Source organism: Triturus cristatus, chromosome 10 (assembly GCF_964204655.1).
Source record: "Triturus cristatus chromosome 10, aTriCri1.1, whole genome shotgun sequence".
Taxonomy (NCBI): domain Eukaryota; kingdom Metazoa; phylum Chordata; class Amphibia; order Caudata; family Salamandridae; genus Triturus; species Triturus cristatus.
This window is the reverse complement of record NC_140593.1, coordinates 562,319,071-562,343,924: the sequence shown is the minus strand read 5'-3', so window position 1 is coordinate 562,343,924 and position 24,854 is coordinate 562,319,071.

Below are 24,854 nucleotides of genomic sequence, written 5' to 3'. Positions count from 1 at the left end.
TCACAGTGATGGGTCTCTGAAAAATTGGGCAGTAACTGTGCAGGCCAGGGGGGCTCACACTGCGGTCTAACGTGTGCCATCAGAACTGTCCCATGCAAGTACAATATGAGAGGGCAAACAGTGCCTACACATGTGAGTCAGTACACAATATGATGAAAATGGAAGGGGGTGTTTCAGAAGTACAAAAATCTGCTGTGTCATTAGTGAATTTCCATCAAGAGTGTCACCCTCAGGCATTTCACTCTTGTGCATACTGCTGACATATCCATGCTTGCAATATTGAGTCAGACACACTTCCATCAGTACCCTCTGGACGGAAACCCTTTGTAATGTCACAGATGATCCTGTGAAGAACCTCATGGACCCACACATCCATTATCAAAGCCAATTTCTGTCCTGATTCCCACTTACCAAACTTGCAATGGCTGCAAAAACACAGCATGTCCATCCCATCATGATATCCAGCCAGGGAAATGTGTAAAATAGGCTACAAATCCCTTTAACCCTGAAGTCAGCATGCTAGACAGTGTATCACAAATACCCTCACTCTCAGGCACATACTGCAGCAGATCAACTTCATGTGTGCACTCCCTGCACTCCCCTACTTTCACTCTGAAACACTTACCATGACATCAGGAGCACCATATAGCCTCCCATACTATGAGAGCACCTCGTCCACCAGGACCTCCAGCTCCTCTGTGGTGAAGGGATGGGCCCTGATGTTCTCAGTCCTCGCCATCACTGGGTCCAGGAAACAGGAACAGCAGCATTTGGTGGTGAAGGGTGTCAGTCTGCATTGTCTGGAAGCGGTGGAAATGTGTGGGTCTCTCCTACACATATATAGCCCCTGGGGTGATTTTCGTGGTACTAAGCTGCTGCAATTTGTGTTCCAGGTCAGCTTTTTTCAAATTCATCCAATGACCGGCCTCGCGGTAGCGGAGCACACCTACCGCGATTTTCAAAAATGCATTTGGCTACCGCAATTGCGTTTCCCATTGGCTGTAAGGGCATGGGCATTGGCAATGGCACACCGCAGGGGCCAGGCGGTCGCTACCGTGATCTAGACACTTGATATTGGTGCCCATGGCCATGATTGTGGTGGCGGAGCACACCAACCACCAGTTTACAATGTGTATATCACTACCGCGATTGCGGTGGGCATTGGCGGTGGCACACCACAGGGGCCAGGCGGTCGCTACAGTGATTTGTCCGCTTGATATTGGTGCCCATGGCCGTGATTGTGTTGGCAGAGCACGCTTATGGCACCTATGGACACATCATGCTGTGGCAGTGGCAATGGCCAGTTCTCAACATTGAACAGTAGACACATTAATCATGCCACCAGATAGTGATAACCAATGCTAGTATGACATTTAGCCCACTGATGACTACACATGCCATGTCAGTGCACAGGATTACATGCACGGACATGTACTCCCTCACATGTCACTCATGAAATTGTTGTGCATGTACACAGATCTGTGGTGTGATGGACTCCCACATGTGTACACATTTCAATGTGTGCCTATTTCACTATGTAGATTGCTGAACTCATGATAATACTTGCTCTTTGTGAACACACTGTGCACTTTGTGTTGTGACTGGGTGCCCTGTCTGACTTACGCAAGTAGATGTGGCAGGTACAGCCGCTAGCTAGAGGCTAGCAGTGTTGCTGTCTCACACATGTGCTGTGTCAACGACTCTCAGGGCTGGTTACACAAGATGTTGCAATGTACCTTTTGGAATTCACATAGTCTGATTCTGTTTTGGGGGTTCTCACTGTGTGAATACGGGACAAGTGTGCAAATAGTTTAGATCAAGTTGTTCCCACATGTGAGTTGTGCTGTAAGCTGAAGTGTTTCTGCCAGTCATTGTTGGCGCTGTCTCAGTGAACACGTAAGATGTTGGACACATCACATAAGGGGATTTAATTGACATGTGTGCCCTTTCATCTCACCTAGGAGACAACCAAATGTGCATTGTCCAGTCACAGTGCTGGCGGACATGGAGAATGAGGACATCATATGGAAATTCCATCAGGATCGACCTACCCTTCAAGACCTATGTGCTCTGTTGGTGCCCCATCTGAGGCCCCGCAGAACCTATGCGACTGCTCTGACACCAACGTGTAAGGTGATGGCAGCCCTGCATTTCTTTGCTACTGGTTCATTCTGAACACAGTGTCCACTGCAGGTGGGATGTTGCAACCTAGGTTCAGCATGGTGCTACTTGATGTCCTGTCCGCTATGATGACATACAGGAACCAATACATCCATTTCCCCAGGAGGCATGAATAGGCGGCTGTGAAGGGTAATTTGTATGTCCTTGGCCACATCCCTAATGTTGTTAGTGCCATTGACTGCACACATGTTGGCCTGGTTCCACCACAGGCAGGTGAGCACAACTACAGGAACAGGAAGCATTTCCATTCCATCAATGTGCAAGTTGTATGCCAAGCTGATATGATAATCTCCCATGTCTGTGCCAAATTTCCAGGATCAGCCCAAGACTCCTACATCCAGCGTAACAGCATCATACCACAGCTGATGGCAAATCTGCATCCAGTGCGTGAGTGGATTGTGGGTGAGTATGCAGAGTCAGGCAGTGTTCTGTATGTGTGCCATTCTGTTCTCAGCTACTGTTTGGATTACACATTGGTCTGTGTCTCTCACACCTAGGTGATTCTGCATATCCCAACCGGCCTTGGTTGCTGAGCCCACTGATGAATCCCAGGACCCCGGGGGATGTCCGCTACAATGATGCCCATGGGAGGACACCTTGTGTGGTGGAGCGTACTTTTGGTCTACTTAAGTCACGATTTTGCTGCCTGGACATGACCAGAGATGCACTGATGTACTCTCACCAAAAGGTGTATCAGATCGTAGTTACATGCTGCATGCTCCACAACCTGGCCTTGCGCAATGTTTTCCCCCTGCTCATGGATGATGATGAGCAGCTTAGGCCACCACCTGCAAACCCACACATGTCCAGTGAGGAGAATAGTGGAGAGGAGGAGGGTGTCGACCTTCACCAACAGCTCATCAACCGCTACTGTCCTTGAAGGTGAGTGAAAACCTACAATGGTGCCATTGTCTGCAGATTTTGTTGTTGTTGAAAAGGCCTAGATGAGCTTTGTTACTGCTGCCTGTTGTTGAATCTGTGCTGGCTGCTAATGTTTCTGGGACAGGGTAGTCATGCACAGCTACAGGATGTCTATGATGGTACTGTTGATCATTGTTATGTGTGCAGATTTGAGTACCTTGATGACAAGTGTTGTGTAATGGGTGCGATGCCAACACCAGACAAGTGAATAGTGTTCTCTTGTGTTTTCCTAGGTCCCTTCAGCCCCGCAATGCCTCAAAACAATCACTTCTGCTGGTACATTATAACAGAGTCAACATTGTGCATCCTGTAATAAACATGGAGCTGACACAAACACATAGGTGTGTAAAGAGTGTTTATTTACAATGGGTATATGTGACAGGGAAGTGAATATTTACAAAAAGGTGGAAATTGAATCAATGAGTTGTCAGTGATGGAAGATGAGACAATCGAGTAGTCACCACATTGATGTGATGACCCAGTCCAACAGACGGATGCCATTAACTTGGCAGTGTGGGAAAGGACAGTCAACAAAGTCAATGGCAAGGTGAAGGGGGGTGACATCATGGCTGGCTCCTTGACTGGCGTTTGGCTGGTGCTTTGCCACAGGATCCTCCCTGTGATTTCTTTGGACAGCCCCATGAACGTTTGGCTGGGGGGGCCTCTGCTGTGGGCTCAGCTGGGTCTGAGGACTACCCCTCTCTGTGGCTGCAGGGGAGGTTGGGGAACTGTCATCCTGTGGGCCACTGGAGGGAGGTGGAGCTGTTGTTTGGGCTGCAGGCCTGTCTCTCAGAACCGCCACAAGTTGGCCCAAGAGGTCCACAATTTAGCCCATGCGGGTGTCTATGGACCTTAGCAGCAGGCGGAGCTCACGGGAGTCTTCCAGAGCCTGGCCCGTGTGTCCCTGGAGTTGTTCATAGGCCTCAAGGACTCTGGCGATGTTAGCCAGGGCTTCGGTTCCAGTGTCCGGTTGGGTTTGAAGCCCAGTTACCCTCCCACCTGCCCTGCTGTCCCGTACCTGTGGCGTCACCACTCTATGCACCCGCCTACTCTCCCTGCCCTCCTCAGATTGTGGGTTGGGGTGGTCATCCTCTGAGGCAGGGAGAGTGTTGCAGGCAGCACTGGTCGTGGTGGTGATGGAGGCCGCACAGGTATTTACAGCAGGGGTCAGCGTAGTTGTTGTTGCTGAGGTGGTGGCGGGTGACAGTTGAGTCCTGGGACTTGTTGGTTCCTGGCATGCCTGATGGGCCGGCTTCTGGCTCCGCATCCTCGAAATCCAGGGAGTCAGCATCAGAGAGTCCATGTTCAGGGGGTGGAGACTAGCTCTGCAGGTTGGTGTGATCATCTTCTGCTGTCAATTCTTGGTCACCTGTGGAACAGAGGGGAAATGGTCACTGAAGTGCACCCCTCAAGCTTGGTGTTAGATGTATCTTAATTACAGATTATACACCACACAGTTTACTAGTTATCACATTATATGTCTGAACAGTACTGTGCATCATGACATGATGTGGAGGTACAGACATTACTTGTCCATGGTGTGACGTGTCAATAGATACCATGCGCCACATGCATATTTTGTGATTACAAGTACATGGTGTCATCTAACGACTAGCGGCACAACAACTTGATGTGAAGCATCTTTGTTGCTTACTCTGCATGGCAGATGTTACATCTGAGCATTACCTAGCCATTGTTATCTCATTCATACCTTTGTCATGTCATGTCCTTTGCTTTATTTGTACTACAGACCTTGCTTGCTTTGTTTTCATATGGTCCTTGATGCTCTGCCCCCATGGCACTTACAGATAGCATTCAGTGCTGTGCATGATTGTGGACTGAATTTCTCCAACATGTGATTTGGTGAGTCGCACTTTGGTTTCAGTGACAATTACATACGCTTACCTGTCTGCACACTGTAAGTGGAAATTGGATCTGGGATACTTTTGGTGGGATGTAAGGACTGGTGTTGTCATATGACTCCATCCTTTTTGAGAGGAATGGTGGGGTGCACGCACTGTCTACTTATCTGTTCTCTTGGCACATTTTGGAGGAATTTCTGACACATCTTTCTGGGCGTGTGGTGGAGTGCTCCGTCCTGCTCAGGGGGGGACAAGGGTGCCTGTTGGGAATTGTAGTGCTGGCCTCACACACACACACACACCCTCCCTGGGAAGAGGGCTACCTACCTGTCAGTTTGGTTGGGGAGGTACAATGGCTGCCACATGCTTCTGGCAAGGAGGGGCTCCATCTTGCTCAGGGGTGGGACAAGGGGGCCTGTTGGGTATTGTGGTGCTGGCTGCTTATCCAAAGACACCCCTCCCTGTTAAGATGGCTGGCTCCCTGTGGAGCAGAGGAAGTGATTGGTTGCACATGGCTCTTGGGTGGGGGGAGTGTTCCATCCTGCTGAACTGTGGGACAGGGGGCCTGGTGGGAGTTGTACTGCAGGCTTCCCACCCACATACACCCCTCCCTGTGAAAATGGCTACCTACCTGTATGTTTGATGTGATTAATAGAATGGCTGCCACATGGTTCTGGGTGGTGGGTTTGCGCCATCCTGCTCAGCTGTGGGACATGGGTGCCTGGTGGGAGTTGTAGTGCAGGCTTCCTAAACACAAACCCCCCTCCCTGCGAAGATGGCTACCTACCGGTAAGTTTGGTTGTTGACATGCAATGTCTGCCATATGCTTATGGGTGGGGTGGTGGGAGTGCTCCATCTTGCTGAGCTGTGGGACAGGGGCCCTGGTGGGAATTGTAGTGCTGGCTACCTATATACATGCAACCCAGGGAATGTTACTAGCTACCTTTGGGGTGAATGAGAGGGAGTGAATGTTGGATCTGTGAGACGTGTTGGGAGTGTGTGGTGCAGATTAATGGATTTTGGCCTAGGAGGTGTAGCTTTGTAGTTGTGCAAGACAGTACATAGCAGTGTGATGGTAGACATTTGTTTGTACTTACCAGCCTCCACTCCCCCGGCTACTCCTGTGAGACTCTCTGGAAGCAGTATGGCAAGCACCTTCTCCTCCCATGCAGTGAATGTTCTTGGTGGAATGGGAGGGCCACCACCAGTCATCTGAGCCAGCTGACGGTTCTTGTAGTTTTTCTGTTTCACCTGCCTCTTCAGGTTATGCCACTGTTTCATGATCTCATTCTTGGTGCGCGGGGTGGTCCCTACTGCATTGACCTTGTTGACTACCCTTCCCCACATTTGGGCTCTGGTGGCTAATGGTGTCTGTTGGACCAGGTTACCAAACAATTGTGGTTCTACTCTGATTATCTCATCTGTCATGACTGACAACTCATTGTCAGTGAATTCAGACATTTTCTTTTGTGCCATGGTGTGTGATGGGCAAATGGTTTGAGGTGCAGGTGTGAGGGTGGTGGGGGTGGTGTAGGTGATGTGTGTGTGTGTGTTGTTATGCTGGTGAGATGTGTGGTGTTTTGCCTATCCCATGTGCTGGAGGGTTTAGTTCCTTCAGAGCTGGAGTAGTTCAAAGGATTCTGGTCAGGGAAGGGACAGGTATTATACTCAGCTATGTGGGTGTGTCAAACTGGAGTATTGCTGTCAGGTGTGTTGTGTGGGTTGTCCTGGAATCAGTATTTTGTTAGTTACCATGGGGGTGTGTCCTTGGGGTGTGTTAGGTGTTTTTGGTGGCTGAGCTAGTTTGATGTGTTCACTTGGTGGCCTTGTTGTGTGTGTTTTTTTCTGACCACCATAATAGTTCTGGTGCGATCGTGAGGTGGGTATGCAACAGCCCTTCTGCCGGCTCTCCCATTCATCACTGTTTGCGATTGCAGCGGTCGGAAACAGCGGATCGTTCCACTGTTACCTCGGGGGTATCCTAATTGTGCATGCGGTCACTCCGCTGGCCTTGCGGCGGGTTTGGGTTTTTCCATTGCAAATCAGACTGCCGCGGATGTATTTTCACCTACTCCGCCCGCTACAGGTGGTCTTTTGTAGCATCGTTCCACCACGGTCTGATTTTTCTGACGATTGATCCTAATCTGACCGCCGGTTTTCCCGCGGTACATGTGGGCAGTTAATTTCTGGTACCACAGCGGTCGGAATGGTTTTCCGACCGCCATCCTAATCGACCCCTGAGTCGGCAGCAGCGTCATAGATGTCGTCAGGTTGCTTTTCTTCTGTTGCAGCACAAAACACATAGTCCCCAGTGCGTAGGGCAGAAGAGCTTGAAGTCTTTGCTGCTCCTGAGACTTCTTGAACAGGGGGCAAACTCTACCTAAAGCCCTTGGAGAAACTTACAAAAGTAGATTGCAGAAAGTTCAGTCCAGTCATTTCACTGCCCAAGACAGAAGCAGCTACTGCAGGCCAACACAGCAAAGCACACAGCAGTGTGGTAGTTCCTCTGCACAGCTTCTCCAGCTCTTCTTCTTGGCAGTCTTCTTGGTCCAAAAGAGTTCTAAAGTTCAGGGGTCTGGGCCCCAACATTTATATCCCTAAATCCTTTGATCTCTTAGGCAGAGAGTGTCTGTGCCCAGCCAGAACCAATTCTGCCTTCTCTGGAGTGATTTCCTGGCAGGAGGTGGAGACGGCATGGTCAGAGGCAGACCAGGCCCTTTGAGGTGCAAGGAAATCTCCTCCCCCTTCCTCAATTGCAGCCCAGGTCTATTCAGCCTTTTCCCGACCCACCTAGACTATCTGGAGCCACTCCTGCTCCCCAGTCTTCTGTCATCCAAAACCCAGACAGGCAAGCCACATTCCAGCAGCAGCACACGGGATGACTGAGCAAGAAAATACCTACTTTCTAAAAGTGGTATTTTCAAACACAGAATGTAAAAATCACCTTTACTAAAAGATGCATCTTTAGATTCTGAGTTCAGGCACACAAAACTTAATTTTCCTACCTAAGTCCCCGAGCCAGTTATGTTTATAAGATGTTATAAACAAACTCCCCATTCTGCCCTATGGGGAACAGGTAGCCTTGCAATAGCGAAAAATTAAATTGCCCGTAATTTGCTATCAGGACATGCCACACACACCAGGGCATGTCCTACCTTTTACACACACTGCACCCGGCCCACAGGGGAACCTTGGGCCTACCTTAGGGGTGGCTGACATGTAAGAAAAGGGAAAAGGTGAGGGACTGGCAAGTGTGCGCACTGGGCAAATCGACATGGCAGTTACAAACTGCGCGCAGACTCCGCAATGGCAGATCGGAGTTACCTTTTCAGGGCTACTCACGTGGGTGGCACAATCAGTGCTGCAGGCCCACTAGTAGCATTTGATTCACAGGCCCTGGCACACTCAGTGCACTTTACTAGGGACTAACAAGTAAATCAAATATCCAATCATGGAAACACCAATCCATAACACAATTTACCACAGGAGCACTTGCACTTTACCTCTGATCAGCAGTGAGAAAAGTGTGCAGAAACACTACGCCAGCAAAAACAGAGTCAAAACCAGGAGGTCAGAAAGCAAAAACTCAGGGGAAACACGCCAAAAGATGCCAAGTCTAACAACCATTATACTGGATTTTAAAAATTAAGTAGGAAATAACTCTGAAGCATTTTCGAAGTATTTACCAGTGGCAATACGAATTATAGCATTTACTACCATCTAGGGTATTCTGGGAAAAATCTAGCAAGGCCTAGACAGTGAAAATCGTTTAGAATTTATTTTACTGTGAGAGCATGCTAACTCCAGCAGACAGTGTACCTTATTATTGTATTTTAGGATCCTGCCCTGTGGTATTACAAGGCACACTTTAGGGGTGACTTATGAATATATAAAAAGAGACTTTTCCTACGTGGCAAAATAGCTTTCCCACATTTAAACTGCAACCCAGCCAGAGCACACTGGTGCTACTGGCAGACATAAGTTTGTCATTTAGGTGGGTAGAATATACACACTGCAGCCCACAGATGACTTTTAACCTTCCAAGCCATAGGTGCACTTTAGGCTTCATTTACAATGGAATTATAGGAAAGAAAAATAGGCCAAAAATTGAGTTCAAACTTGCAGTACATGTTTTAGGGGAAGCACAGATGCTTTACCACTGCAGTGGTAAAGTGTACAGAGCCCTAAAGCCAGAAAAACGAAACAGAATAAAATGGGAGCACTATCATCAATTTGGTGATAGCCCTCTTTTTACCCTGTTTGATTTTTTCTCATACCAGTCATCCATATTCCATTCTTTCTCTCCATACTTAGCATGCGAACACCCACCCTGTCTTAACCTTATGCATCAGACCCCACTGCCTTTTGTGTAAACAGGCTATTTTTCTTGTAATATTAAAGTAATACAACAGTCTATATTGATCTCTTTGTCTTAACTATAGTATATGTGAATGCTAGTCTAATGTTGCATGTTATAAGAGATCATGACGATCACTTGAATGCCAGAAATATGCTCCATTTTCTTGGGGGTACTTACCTTCCATATAGAAGAGTGGCTACTATCTTATCATTCTGAGTTTAAGTCTGCACTCCATAGTCTTTCAAATTTGATAAGAAGATTTAAAGCCAACACATTGTTGCAGCCCCCTTCAGATCCACAAACTAACATTCTTTATTTGCCCTACTTCTGACAAGCAGCTGGCTCCCATGTAGCCATAGCACTGTCGTCACTTTCTGGTGAAACATGAAGGAATATTGGGTCCTCATATTGCAATCCCATTTCAATATCAGTGGAGTTGTGTATGTCATTACCTATCCTTTGTCTTTGAAGTTTCAATATATCTCTTCACATTTAACCCCATCAGGCCTTGCTTGATATACTAGTAGTACATGATAGGGACACACTACTACTGGTGGGGTGAACTCACCCCACCATCACTCTTAATAGAGATAGGAAGTGGGACCTCTTCTGACAGGCATATACTTGCCGGAAGGAGGCTGCTGCTTTACATGGGGGTATACACAGCTGCTTATATATTTGAATAAGTGTGTTGCACCTACCTTCATAATATTCACTCACCCTACCCCTCTTTTCATACCACACATGTCACTTTAGTTTATGCTTATGTATGTAGGACCTGCACAAACAATCATGTTGTATAGTTTTGTGGTCATGAAAGAATGGGACGTAAACTATCTTTTGCTGCGCACACTGATCAATAAAATAATTGTTTCAACAAAGGAAAGAAGGTATCAAACGAACAGCAGATAAAATGTGACCCCTGTGTATTTAATCATGAGTAGGCACCCACAGTTATGAATCTGTTGGAGCAAGACACACCCAAATACACCTATGTGAAGAAGTGAACGGTAGGTGGATGGGTGTGAACTCCTGTGGCTGGAGAGAAAAGCCTGGTCCTGTTTTTGCAATGAACAACATAGCTGCTATCTGTTACTTTGATATATTCCTTGTGGCAATTACACATGACAAAATAATGGCTAGGACTAATTAAAATAATAATTCACAAATTACTTTGGCATACTTGACAACCATTTTAAAACAAGCAGTTGTTCTGGCCCAGAACATAGAATAGACCATAGATCATAGAATAGTGTAAAAGAGTGTAATGAGTAAAGGAGACACCGGGAGACTATTCAGATCAGGATGAAGGCAAGTGTGTGCCAATTGTTCTACGTTCCAGTAGCATGGGTGGGATGCGAATGACTGCAGCGTCATCCCAACTTAGCAAATGGAGTGAGGAAGAGAGGAAATCTGAAGGAAAAAGTGAGTTTTATCACTCTGGCCACAACAAGGATATGAAATGGGCCAAGGGTTGTTCAATATGAGTCAAAGGATGCAAGCAATGTTTGAAAAGCAAGGGTGGCTCCTCCATTGGAGCGTAGAAGTGTCACCCCACTTAAATGCCTCCCAAAGTCCCAGAGATGAAAAATAAAATGGTAAATCATTGAGTGTCAGGACGGGGCGGGCCTGCTGAGTGACAGCAGGGAGGAGTGGTGGGTGGTGGGCAGTGGGCTGCCTTTGCACTGTTTGAAGTGTGCATGTCTCTTTGGCTGGCCATCTTGAGATGGCCAGCCACACATGCCCACTTTAAACCTCTCAATCCAGCTGTCTTAAGACAGTTGGGTTAAGAGCAAGTGCAGGCATCCAGTGCCCTCAGGAGCGCCAGGAGAGGGCGCTCCCACCAATCAGGGCACTGCTCAGACCAGTGCAAAAATAACTATTGATGGACGGAATGCAGAACAAATCAAAACATTCACCCCCAGTCAAGAGATCTGGGTTGAATCCATCATTCTTTTGCTCACCATGCCACCCCAGTTTAGACCTGGCCATAAGCAAATCAGTCTTGACCCTGTGCCTCATGGGAAGAGTCCAGCCCGAACTGCCAAGCCAGGTCCTCCCTGGACCGGAAACAAGCATCCTAGGACCGGTTTCGGGGTTTCACCCCTCTTCAGCCAGGATAGCTTGATTCCAGTGGCATGGAGAGCACGGGACTCACGTCTGAGCATACCCGTCCCACTCGGGGTGACAAATGCAAACCTGTGCCTCATGGGAACAGTCCAGCCCGAACTGCCAAGCCAGGTCCTCCCTGGACCGGAAACAAGCATCCTAGGACCGGTTTCGGGGTTTCACCCCTCTTCAGCCAGGATAGCTTGATTTCAGTGGCATGGAGAGCACGGGACTCACGTCTGAGCATATCCGTCCCACTCGGGGTGACAAATGCAAAAAGAACTGCTCAGACCAGGCCAGAATTTGTTGAGGCAGTTTGGTGGGGCTTCCACTGCAGTCCCATGAGAAGAGGTCGGAGTGAGGAGAAAGTTGTCAGACACGATCCGGTAAGTGTTTTTCTTTTTTCTTTTTCTTTTTCTTTTTCTTTTATTTTGTTTGCCTGCCCCCCTTCCCTCAGTAGATGCCAGCCACCACTGTTGAAAAGATTGCATTTTACTAGAGTGTGCAGTGTCTCAAAAAATGACAGAAAGGATGACAAGAGGCGAGTAGAGATGCTTGGGGGTAATTGTTCTGAGCAGTAGAGTGATACCAATTGTTTAGCCTCAATTGTATAGGATTCAATGATTCATAAAAATGATGCCTAATGGTAATCTATGCATTGGAGGTGCGAACATGGTATAGTTGGTAGGCTTTGTTGTCTTGTGCCCCCATTATTGGCACAAAGTTGTATCAGGAGAGTTTCTATGAGTTTATAAGAGAGCTTTAATCTTCTTAAGTGTGTCTAGGACAGTATGAGGGTATGAGCTTTAAAATGTTAGGGCATTCTGGCGCCACCATAGGATTTCAGGATAGAGAGACTTCAGGTGGGGTATATGTGCAAGAATGGAAACCAGTTTTGGATTGGCATCAGATAGAAATGTTATGGTAATTGTGACATTGAGGATGGCCAAAGTTGCAAGCCAAATCTATGTGTGATGAGGAGCTACTCCGGGGAACTTTGCATGTGTTTTGAGTCAAGAATTTGGAATGGTAGAATGAGTTTACTCACAAAATACACCTAAAGACTGGAGTAGAATCGGTAAAGTACATGGTCAGACAAGTTCCTAAACTTCTGACATACTTTTCATTTGAGGTGGTGTGGGCTGTATTATTCTACGGGAGAGGCTCTAATCCTTTCACTTAGAAGGAAGGGAACATGTTGAGCGACCTAAACAGCAGTGATCGAAAGCAGATCACCCTTTAACTGAACAGTGAATTTCTCCTCTCCTTGTGTGACCCATATTTTTAACAAGCACTAGCAAAATAAATAGGTCTTGCCTATGCAAGAACTATTGGCTTTGACAATGTTTTTAGCCATGTTGTAAATCAGCACAACTGTTGTGCAGCATGGCTAGAAATAAAAATAAAACCACTATGATACTGCATGCGCTGGCTGCATCATAGTGCTTTTTTTCTGGCCGTAGCGGCTGTGTCAAGCAACAACAGGGATAGGTGAGGACAGTGCTAGCAACAACTGCGGAGATGGGAGTGACGGGTTGAGCAACAACAACGGGGCAAATAACACAAAAAAGCACTATAACACAGCTGGCAGCATCATAATGTTTTTTTTCTGGTGATAGAGAGTGGGGGAACATGCAATCAACAACAAAGGGGAAAGCTACAGACAACAGGGCAAGCAACAGACTTGTCCAATGGGGTAAGGAAAAAGAATGGGGCGAGCAAAAAACAATGGACCAAGAAAAAAACAATGAGGCAAGCAAAAAACAATGAGGTAAGCAACAGACAACGGGGCAAGCAACAGACAAAAGGGCAAGCAAGAACACGGAGAGGGACAGAGGTGATGGCCTGAAAGTAGGGGTGGGCGGAATTTGCGAAATTCACTTTCGCAAACTATTGCGAAAATGTTAAAAATCTCCGCAAACACGCGGAAATATCGCGAAGATGCGGAAGTTTTCTTCCCGCCCGTTCGCGGTATTTTCTGCGTGATCGCAGCTCGCCAACTTACCCATGCGGTTGCTCATGGGCCCGAGATCTCAATCATCTCATACTCTCGCGGTGCATGATCGCGAGAAGAAAGACGTGATCGTGCGACGAATGACATGATCGCGTGACAAATGACGTTAATGCGGGCGCGAACAGTCGCAAGACAGCGCAAATGGCTACCGACAATCCAACATCTCATGGAGAACGCGACCAGATCGGGAAAACTTGTTGGCGAACGCGGGGATTCAGGTAAGGCGATAGCGCGCACGCGAGAATGTATATTTTTACAGCGCAAGCAAGAAAAAAAATTCCGGTAAGATGCGGATTGCGGAAATTTTTACATTTTCGCACTCTCCGCGAAACGCGAAAATGGCAAATTATCGCAATTTCCGCGAGCAGAACGGAATTTTAGCCCAGGCCTACCTGAAAGCACATGCACTGCTGCAACTAAAATTAAAAAACAGGTACCTCCAAAGTCCAACAAAGAGTGGAAGGACACACACTTGGGTTATGCATCATGGGAAAGACAAACACATGAAGAGGAAGTGAAGCTGGCATGCGATGACCAAGGAGAAGCACGGAAATTAGGGTGACAGGGAAGCCAATCAATAATAAGCAACAGGCTGGCTCTAAGCCTCCTGCAAGTAAATGAAATGTCTTGCAAACTGAAGTACATGCTCGGCCTCAGGGGAGATTTAAACAATGTCCTGGTGTTGCAAAGTGAAATTATTATGTGGTATGGCAGGGGTGGCTTGCCATGTAATACTAGCACAGTACAAAAAGACGGTCCCAGGGTACTCTCTCAGTTCACCTTCTCTCAGTCCTGGTAGAGTGGAAAAGAGCAGACAGGCTACTTAGAGGAACATGTGTTAAGCATTTCACATCACCATCATGGACAATAAGTAATTGGTATGACTGGAAATAGCTCATATTTTTATATATTTTTAGACACCAAAACAAAATCAATACATACAGTATAACCGGAGTTATCAACTTTAAAGCATTAAATAAATCAGTACTTTGCATTGTGAAAGCATTAACGTTGCGTTCAATGGGATTAACACATATATGCAATTGGTTACTTAGAGAGTGAGTTCAATGGAACACACTTGGACATAAGGTCTTGAGAGTCCCTAGACCAGTTCACGACAGCTAGAACAATTTTACCTGGCCCAGGGGAGCGGGGTGCAGAGGTGCACTTTAGCTGTCAAACGGAGCTGTCAATCAGGCTTGCAATGTTGAAATGGTTACCTTAGCAAGAAGGTAACTTGCGGGGCGAGATGTGGAAAACCCTTTGGAATTCAAGCAAGGAGCTGGCCCTGGACCAGGAATCCCCAGGTAGATCCGATCTACCGGGCTTGGGGGACTCGGGTGCCTAGGTGCTCTAGGCTATCCATGGTGCTGAACCAGATCCACAGCCAGAAGAGCTGGAAGGCATGCCAAGAGAGGGTAAAAACAAATGCAAGAACTTTCTGATGGAGTCACAAGGGTTGCTGGTCATTCAAGCAGGTGAATTTCTTCTCCTGAAGTGTCAAGTAACGCTGGTTGTAGTTGGACTAACCACCAAAAAGGCTTACTAGCTGAAAGTACTCTGGTTGAGGAAATCTTTATCCAGATGACCTGGGGAACATTGCAGATGCTGAGCCTCACTGCTGGTTGGGACTAAAGTTTCCAGAAGCCACCTGCCCAAGGACTTTGAGCAGCCATGCTGGTCGGCCCGGGGACCAGGACTTCGAACTTGTGGTCTTAGCAGTTTGTGTCTGCCGACTGCAGGGGACTAGTTCCTCCAGCCCAAGGTAGTTTCTGTGAAGTCTGGAGTTTGCAAAGGGGTTCGCTTAACTTGTGGAACCAATCTCTTGCCTTGGTCGAGTCGAAACCCAGCGGGTGCAGGGTGACTGCCCCAGGTGCAGAGCTTAACGCCTATCTTCGTGGAGTTCATGGGTTTCTTCTTGATATCACATTGAATCTAAGGCTCTGTTGTATGGGTTGCCATTTAAATCCTGGATTGGGGGGGGGGGGGGTTGGTAGGTGTGAGGACTAGTCGCCAATTGGCACCCAGTTCTGCGGCTAATCCGCCCGGTAGTGACGACATCCTGTGAGTGTATGTTACTAAAACTAGTCAGAACCTGATTTCTACCCTAAATTCAAGATGGCCAAAACCATCCTCGACTGTACACCTTAGCTGCAACACCCTAGAGGTGTGGTCAGCCTTGTGTAGGGGACCTCCCTGTTGCATAGCTAATTTCCCGCTTGCCCATGAAAACCAGTGCCTGGGGCAGGAGGAGACTTTGTCTGGTCTTTATCACTAGCCATCCTGTGTTGGCAGAGGTGTCACCTCCTGCTCACAAAGGTCTTTGTCTCTGGCCTCTGGGAGCGGCGCACACTCCCCAGCATGGAGTCAGACTTCTGTCTTGGGCTCAAAGCTTCGAAAAAGCCCGCCAAGGCATGAGAATACTGGGTTAACTTGGTGGACACTGTCTAAAGTGCCACCTAGGTACATTCTGGTAAAACCTCAACACCAGCATTAGGGCGGGCTTAAAAAGCAGTGTTTGACACCAAGCACGAAAGAAATTGGCTGGGCCATCATGGAGCAGGACATATAGGTAATGCCCATATGCCAGCTCATGTTATCCGATGAACCGCCAGTTACTTACAGTAGAATTACTTTTTGAATGCTGCCACGGGCAGTATATAATTGTGCATATACTTCCACACATATAATGTAATGCACCCTGACTCCTAGGCTATAGGAGGCTTACCTTAGGGGTGACTGACATTTATTACATGCAGTGTGGTGACTCATGGTGTGTGCAGGGTTGAACTCGAGCAGGCAAGTTGCTCATGCAGGGCTGACATGGCAGACCTGCAGACTTTGGTTTTACTAAATTCACTCAGGGTGGCACAATAAGTGCTGCAGCTCTGGTACCCCTTTTACATCCCTGCCCTGGGTACCACTGGCACCATATACTAGTATCAATTCACATTTACAGTTTAAGGGAAAGAGCACTGGTACTGGGCCTGGTTAGCAGGACCTAGCACACTTTCAGATCAATTACCACAGCATCTAGCAGCAAAAAGTGTGGGGGGGTGACAATCCAAACAAGCATTGGCATAGCCAATAGGTCTCGCCTTTGGGACCTTATAAGTGTTTAGCCATGCAACAGTTGCATAACTAAACACTTATAAGGTCCCAAAAGCGAGACCTATTGGCTATGCAAAGCGTGATCGGGATCACGATCAAACATCAAAGCGGCCGTGCAAGTGAAAGTAATTGCTGTAAAGCGCGGCGCGCGAGCCCGCGCACATGCACTGTAGCTCCAGGCTGGCCTGGTAGCACTTTTTGGAGCCCTCACAATAAGTCTCGCCAGACCAGCGCATGCACTGGGTCAAGCGAGACCTAAAAGTGCACTTTACAACACCTGGCAGGTTGGGTTGGGTAAGAGGAACTCATAGGTCCTCACACGAAGGGTCTAAAACTCCAGTTTTGGGTAAAAATGACCCAAAAAGAGTACAGGTGATGCAATGTTACAGTACATTATATTCCCGGCTGTGGTAGTAATTAATGGAATTCAGGAATCATATCCACGATTTAAAAGCTGGCTGAATTTATGCTAGGAAATATGAGCAGAATGATGGATTTACATGAAGAAGTTGGTGAAGTAACAATGATTGTAACGTTTATTCTCTATTCTATATGGAACTTTACGGAATTAGCACGTGATTGCACTGTAATACCAAACTCAGGAGTTACCCACGCCCCTGGTATCAGGAAAGCCGGTTGTGAGATGCCGCTACGGAACTGTGGGTCACTCATAATGAGGGTCTTGGTTCAAAAAGAAGCCATCATCAAACTAGCCCTTTAATTGCGTGTGCATGAATTTTGTTCGGAAACTTTTTAAATAACATTATCGATCTTAGTTAACCGGTCACTGGCTTGTAGAGTGTGCAGGCGGCGCCTTAAGTGGCGTCATTGTGTCCCAAAATAAAAGCGATGACTCCAGTTCATACGCGAATACGTAGGCTTACATCCTGAAGGGTACTTCTTATCTTTACGAACAAGACCTTGTAAAATACAGTTTTTAAACGGAATAAAATAGCTCTGCTCAATCACTTGTTTAGAAAAAAGCAGTCTATTTTTTCCCAGTGATGATTAAACTGGGCTCAGCTTGTTATTAGCAATGGTTCAGATGAGGACACAGAAAGTGCAAGGAAAGCGTCTTCTTCTGGCATTTTGTGAGCTCTTAAGGGAACAAATGTTCTTGCAGCAGGAGAACACAGTCGCTGCGTCTGAAGGCTGCTGAGAGCCTGCCCTGCTTTCACCGGCTCCTGGGTCTGCATAAGTTCATTGCCAGGTCACGCGCCAGCTGCTGTTACACAGCACCTGCTGCGTGGCCCCTGGTGCAACACCCAGGGGCATCCGCTTCAGCTAGGCATCCCTTCGAAAAATATTATTATTTTATTGGCTCATAACTACTCTTTTGTGCAAACGCACTGCAATTGAAGGACAGTTTCGAACAAACGTTTTGCGTGTCTGTTTATTGGACATGCCTTCTGCCTTGGCCGCAGTTCCGTGGGTGAAAGATGGCCGCCGCGCCTACTGAGCGCGCGGACGCTGCGCAAGCCTGTCCGCGTGCAGCAGCATCTCCGCATTCTTTTATTTTCTCAAATTGTTGATTTGAATCAAGGCAGGGACATTGGAAAATACAGTTTTGCTAAATATCAGAAAAGTGGAGTTAGATCAGTAAATTAGGCATATTTGCGCATTTTTCTGAAGAAGGGTTTCAGAAAGAATGCTGTTTTCTCTGTAGCGCTTCATCATGCTATCACCGATTTGCCATATCTAAGCACTGTAAATGACAGGCATTTCCTTTACCCACTATAAAGGCGCTAAGGCCGGGGCTTATTTACAAGCCCCTTGCGCCGCCTGTAAGGGGCCGTATTTACCAGGACAGGAAAAGACACGCAGGGTGGCTTGTCCGGTCCTTGTAAATATGGGGCAGCAAAATGTGCGGCCGGTGTGTCACAAAAAGTGACACACCGGCGGTGTAAGGGGCTTGCAAATAAACCCCTCAGTGTTTTCAACCTCGGAAGTATGAAGGATGAGTTGGTGCTGAGGGGATCTGAACTTTTGACCTTCAGATAACATCAGAGGGTAGCACAGCCATTTTGTCTGAAATGAAAGACAGTATCACAGGTACTGAACAATTCTCTACCAGCAAAGATAAGCAATACACAATATCATCACAAGTTCAAGAAGGAAGCGAAACTTAAACTTTTCCCCATTTATTAACTTATAAAATAATATGTACAAATGCAAAAGTTTTTCCTCGGGAACTACCACCACCGCAGCCAAACACCAAAGAGGATTGATTCCACCTCATGCCTCCACCACTCTATCTGGCACATGCATCAACAATGCCATCTGCGATTCCTTAATAGCGAAAAATAAGGATTCGCTAATAAGGAATAGCAAAAGGCTATGCATGGAGAAATCGCTTACAAAATAGCGATTTCTAAACATTCCTTAATTGCTACTCGCAAATTGCGAGTCGCAATTAAGGAATACCTCCCCATTGATTCCTATGGGCCTAGAGGCCCATAGGAATGAATGGGAGGACTTTCTCAATTTGCTAATCTCAATTAGAGAATCGCAAATTGCTCATGCTATTTCAAGGGTGCCAGGGCGTCAAAAAGACACCCTGTTGCACCCCTGAAATCTGCATATGAATACATCTTGCACACACACATGCCCCAAGGGCATGTGTGTGTGTAAAATGGAACTTTGAAAAATGCACTTTAGTGCATTTTTCAAAGATTTTGCAAATTACCATGAAGTTCAACTTCATGGTAATTTGCTCCCCCTATTAGCGAAATCGCTAATTTTTAAACTTTCATGCATTGCATTCAAGGAATCTCAATTTGGGATTCCTTAAATGCAATCGCAATTTAAGGAATCGCTATTTAGAGATTCCTTAAATAGCGATTTTTGCATTTGGGATGATGCATCCCAAATGCAAAAATACCGGTCGCAAAGGGGCAGATTCTGCTAATCTGCCCGTTTGCGAGCAGTTTTCTCGTTGATGCATGTGGCCCTATGCTTCTTGTCTCACTCTTGCAGGTTGCTTTTCATCACTGTGTCTCCCTTTACCTGTCTATCTAGTCTTCCTTCCTTCTCTAATTTCAGTCTTTCTGTTACTCTGGATCAAAAGTCTGACTGAGAAAATAAACCCTGGTCCCCAGAAATGAGCGCTGGTGTCATCCACCGGCAACCGCAGGCACACATTAGGCACAGCTTTTCTTTAACTAAGAATGCAGACGCACTCGGATGGCCTAGTGCAACAGAAAGTGAACAACCTCTGAGATCAGTCGTAAAGAAGATACTAAAGGTGCAAGATTGACTGAAACAGGACACTTACCCTGGCCGACTGTAACCAGTGCATGACACAGCCACTCACATGTTTCACCCTGTTTGTCTGAAAAAGGAATTCATCCCGGCCATGGGTCCTCCTCTGTCACTCATGGGTGGAATCCACATAGTAGTATATCCTAGCAACTAGGGCCGGCTTTTGACATGGGTGAGCTGGGCCGAGGCCTAGGGAGCCAATCTTCAGAGGGGTGAAAAGAACTGTTTAAGAAGTGCCAATTCAAACAAAATATTCACCGTGTGAGGAGGGGCAGTGCCTTGGAAAGGGTAGGGTCTTGGGCCACTTATTCACCAGCTCACCCGCCCCCCACCCCAAAGAATGAGAAAAAACCTTGCTGAGGCTGGAGCCCATGTCCAGTGGTGTTTTCACACCCCTTAATGGATGTCGACAGTCCAAAACCTATAAAAATGACCCGAAAGTCAACTGTTCACAGTGGTTTTCAGCTCAGTTTCACTGCCTCTGTGTGATATTGGCTCTTCACCGGGTGACCCTGTAAGGGGAGCCCATATCATGTGTCACACTGTGGCACTGGGTGGGTTGTATGACAGAACCATGCATGCCTAAGCCACGCGTGGCTCAACAACGCAGTCTAAACAATGACAGTGTCATTAGCACGCATTCCTTTAGCACGCAAGTCACTACAACGACTTGCTTTAGGGAAACGTTGGACTTTGGAATAGTCTAAATTACTATTCCAATCTGTGCATCAGTAGGAAAGGGACTTAAAATCTAACACCAGTCCAGTGGTGGCTGGTGACATTTGAAAGTGGTGAGAGTAAAATAATTGTCACACTGCACTGTGGCGAACGAGCGAGCCCGAACAACCTATGGGGGGGTTTGGGGACGTTCTCCCCCCAGAGAATATTTTGAAAAAAGAGTGGACAATGGTGCATTTTCATGCAAATTTGAGAAAATAAAATAAGAATAATACATTTAAATGACCTATCACATGAAGTCAAGCTGGAATAAAGTAATTAGAAGTAGCAATGAGAAGCAGACCTTAAAACATGTAAAATAAATTACAGCATGGGTTTTAGTGCAATGTAAGGTGTAATATAATGACTTTCTCAAGTACATGTGCTGGAAATTAGACTCCCAAAAGAGTTGATCTCTTATTCTGTACAAGAGTATTGAAAAAATAGGAAGGCTTCTGGATATGAGTTGATAACCTGGGGGTGTGGGATTTGGGTCTTGATATTCTGTACCATGAAATGTTTTGAAAATTAATGGATTAAGTGGTTCGGCTCTATACAATGCACTTTTGTTAAGCCCATCATAAAAAAGGCCCCCTCTTCTAGCAGCGCATTAGGCTGGCACACAAGCATCAAGATTTCTGCTGAAGATTTTCTATAGTGGAGAGTATTCTACAGCTCTAGACAATACTTACAGACATGAACGTTTCTGGAGTTTACTGTACCCTGAGGTAGTTTGAAGCAATTTGTATAGTTGTAATCCTTGCGAACCCCGAGAGTGTAGGAGGCAGAAAAAAACTGTGAATGATTAAGTTTTAGACTATGAAACAGAAATTATTAAAACTATAAACATGTTAAATCATTGGTGCAAATGCCAAATGAAAGAAGAACGGCAAACATTGAACTAATACCTCTAATTCTGCAATTCGAAACGAAAAGCACGCAATCTTTAAAATTTACTTTTTTCCTATGTTTATAGAAGTGTCTAGGATTAAACGTAAGTTTTTGTGCAATCGACTTAACCTTTTAGTCCTGACCATCTCTTGTCACCCCCTGTAAAATGAAATGGCAAGAGCACAATACATCAGGGCAAACCCTAACACCGCAATTATGCCTGCCTGGTCAACTCTCGGTTTTAATAAGTAGACTGAAATATTAAGTTACACAAATCAGGAAATACAAACGTGTTTTTCACCAACAAACGAACAAGAAGGGGTGTTTTCCCACAGGTAAACGCTCTTAAAGAGGGATTTAGAGTGTGAAATGGCACTGCCATTCACTAAAGGTAATTCATGCTTATACCCTTTTAATAACATTGTCCTGCCACAGTTAGTGGGGACGGCCTGGTTAGGAGGGTTGGGTGAAATAGCTTTTATTCCTTCAAAAATGTTACAAAATGTACTTGCCAGTAGGCTGCGTGAAATTTGAACATAAGGACATACCTTGTTGAACATGTGTCCATACCTCATGGACATAAAAAGTCATCCGAGATACTGGCAGGAGACTTATGGTATGACGGGCGGGTGGGGGGGTGGAAATCGGGTCGTCATGGGGGAGGGAGGCGGGAGGGGTTTAATTAAAAGAAAATAAAACTCACTGCGCTGACTCAGCTCCTGGCCGGTCCCGACTCCAGCAGTCCCCCGTTTTCCTGCTGCTCTCCTGAGGAAAGCCACCCACAGGCAGCATCCCTCCCCTCTGCCAATCACAACGCTGCAATGGCAGCATTGTGATTGGTGCGGTGCAGGCGCACAGCGCCTAATGGGAGACCCTTTTCTCTATGTAGGCTGCATGCAGACTACATAAAGAAAAGGGAGAGTGCGCATGACTGCTTTGGTCGGCCCCAGGCTGACCAAAGCAGTCAGGGCCCACAACAGTGGGCAAGCCACTCCCCCCTGCTCTCGAGCAGGACCGCCAACCCGCCCGCCCACAACCAGTCCCTTCTGCTTTCTCGCAGTGCGAAAAGCAGAAACATAAAATGGTAGTTTTACCATTTTATGTTTCTGCTTTTTGCACTGCTAGAAAGCAGTGGGGCGACACCCCCATGCCCCTATGAAGGAGCCACCACTGCACTAGTCCAACACCGCATTCCCAAAAGCTCAGACGTCTCACACCCGCTCACATAACAGCCTCAGCCTCTCTTCTTCACCAGGTTTGCTGCTGTATGTAACATTTTCAAAATTCTGATTCCGAACAGCAATCGTACCTGACTGCGTACTAACACTTATACAGGTGGCAGATGAGAAAAACACAATGGAAGCCAAATAACAAAAAAAAACAATAACTTGTAAAAAGACAAAAATGCCATCACACTATAAATCATGGTGTAAAGAGAGAGCTTCATATATGTGCGGGAAAGTAAATTCATTTTTAAATATATCAATGTGGGTATCTCCTGCCAAAATTGAGCTGTGGCATGAATGACCTTGCTCCCTGAAATCTCACCTGCCAAGATGCAGCATAGTTTTACAGGTCTGCTTCACAGCATTATGAACTGTTCCTGTAGGTCAGATACAGGGACCCCCCCTCATATGGTGCATGGAGTAGGCTAGTTCTCTGTTCAATTGTTTTACCCTATAGGGTAATTATGTTCACTGCCTGTAACATATCATAGGTTGGTTTCTGTCCCTATATAGTCAATTCTTTGTACTCCTTCCTCAAAGGATGGTCTACTTTTGGCTTGGGATGAATGTAATCCTGTGTTGCATGAAGCCATTCCTCTAGGCTTTCAAACTATCACACAAAATCATATAGGCAAATGAGGAGGCCTAGCTGTTGTGTTCAAACAAACATTAACTATCACTAAAGCTGACGATGTCTCCATACAAGGTTGCAAAGCCCTCTTCACCAGAAACAACCATACACCATTTTCCTCCTGTAACTTCCTACTCATTTACAGACTTCCACCTAGTTATGCAACATTCCCAGACACACTTGTAGACACAGTTTCACAACTGATAACACTACACTCCAACCTATGCATTCTTGGTGACCTAAACATGTGGTTTGACAAGCAAAATATGCCACATCCAAAAACAATCACTGGCCTAGATGCACTGAACCTACATCAGATCGTCCAAAAACCCACACACATCACCGGACACATCATAGATGTCATTTTCGAAAATCCAGAAGTAGTTACCTTTCAGACAATTACTCCAGTCACCTGGTCAGACCACCTTTTGCTTGCTTTCCAACATAAAACAACACAAATCAACCCACCTCAAACAACAAACATACATGCATCCACCTATCGACCGTGGAATAAACTCAATTTTGAACACTTAGAAATACAACTAACATCCGATACAGACACAAAAAATTCAGTTCAAGAACTATATGAGTGGCCTCAGGAAGTTTTTGATATCCTATTACCACTCAGAACAAAAGAAAACAAGCACATTGAAGAAATACAGAGCTAAAAGAGATAAACTACAAATTATAAAGCTGCAAAGTGCCTGGCTCAAAACAAACACCAATCAAGACAAAACTTCACCTTCATAAACGTAACAGATGAGACAGGTCAGCAATAAAAAAATATAAGAAAATATACTATTCATACAGAATTCAAAATGCTAAATGTGCTAATAAAGAATTTCATAAAATTCTCACAGAATTTCGTAAACCAAATTGCTTAGAAGGAGCTCATCCCATTACTCAAGATTTCACAAATAAGCTGGCAAATCATTACACAATCAAAGCAGACACGTAGGAATCCTATTTAAAACAAAGAAAAACCACCAGCACTGACCCTTTTTCAAAACAACCGTAGAAGAGTAGGCTAACCCAGCCTCTGCATTCCTGCCAACAAATATAACACAATGAATTTATGGACCTGGTCAGAGCAAGCCAGCCTGTCGGCAGCCCTTCTGGCCGGTGTCCACCATAAACCTTCAAGAAAGTTCTTCTAACTAATTCTGCTGCCACACCAGTAAGAAGAATCGTCAACAATACTTTAACTACCGGAATATTTCCAGAAGACCTAAAACAAAACCACATACACCCATTAATAAAGAAAACAAACCTAGAGCCTCTTAATCCCGCCAACTACAGACCAATTACAAATGGACCTTTCCTAGGCAAACTGATGGAAAGAGCAGCGTTAGCCAAGATGTTACAATTTATTGAAGATAATTTCATACTTTCAGACTTCCAAACAGGATTCCGTCCAGGAAGAGGCACAGAATCTGCCCTCATTGCCATCTGGGATGAACTTAAGAACGCAGTTGATCAGAATGGGGCTGCTGCAATACTTCTCTTGGACCTCTCAGCTGCCTTTGACATGGTTGACCATGACCATGATTCTATGAAGCCGGCACAGAGG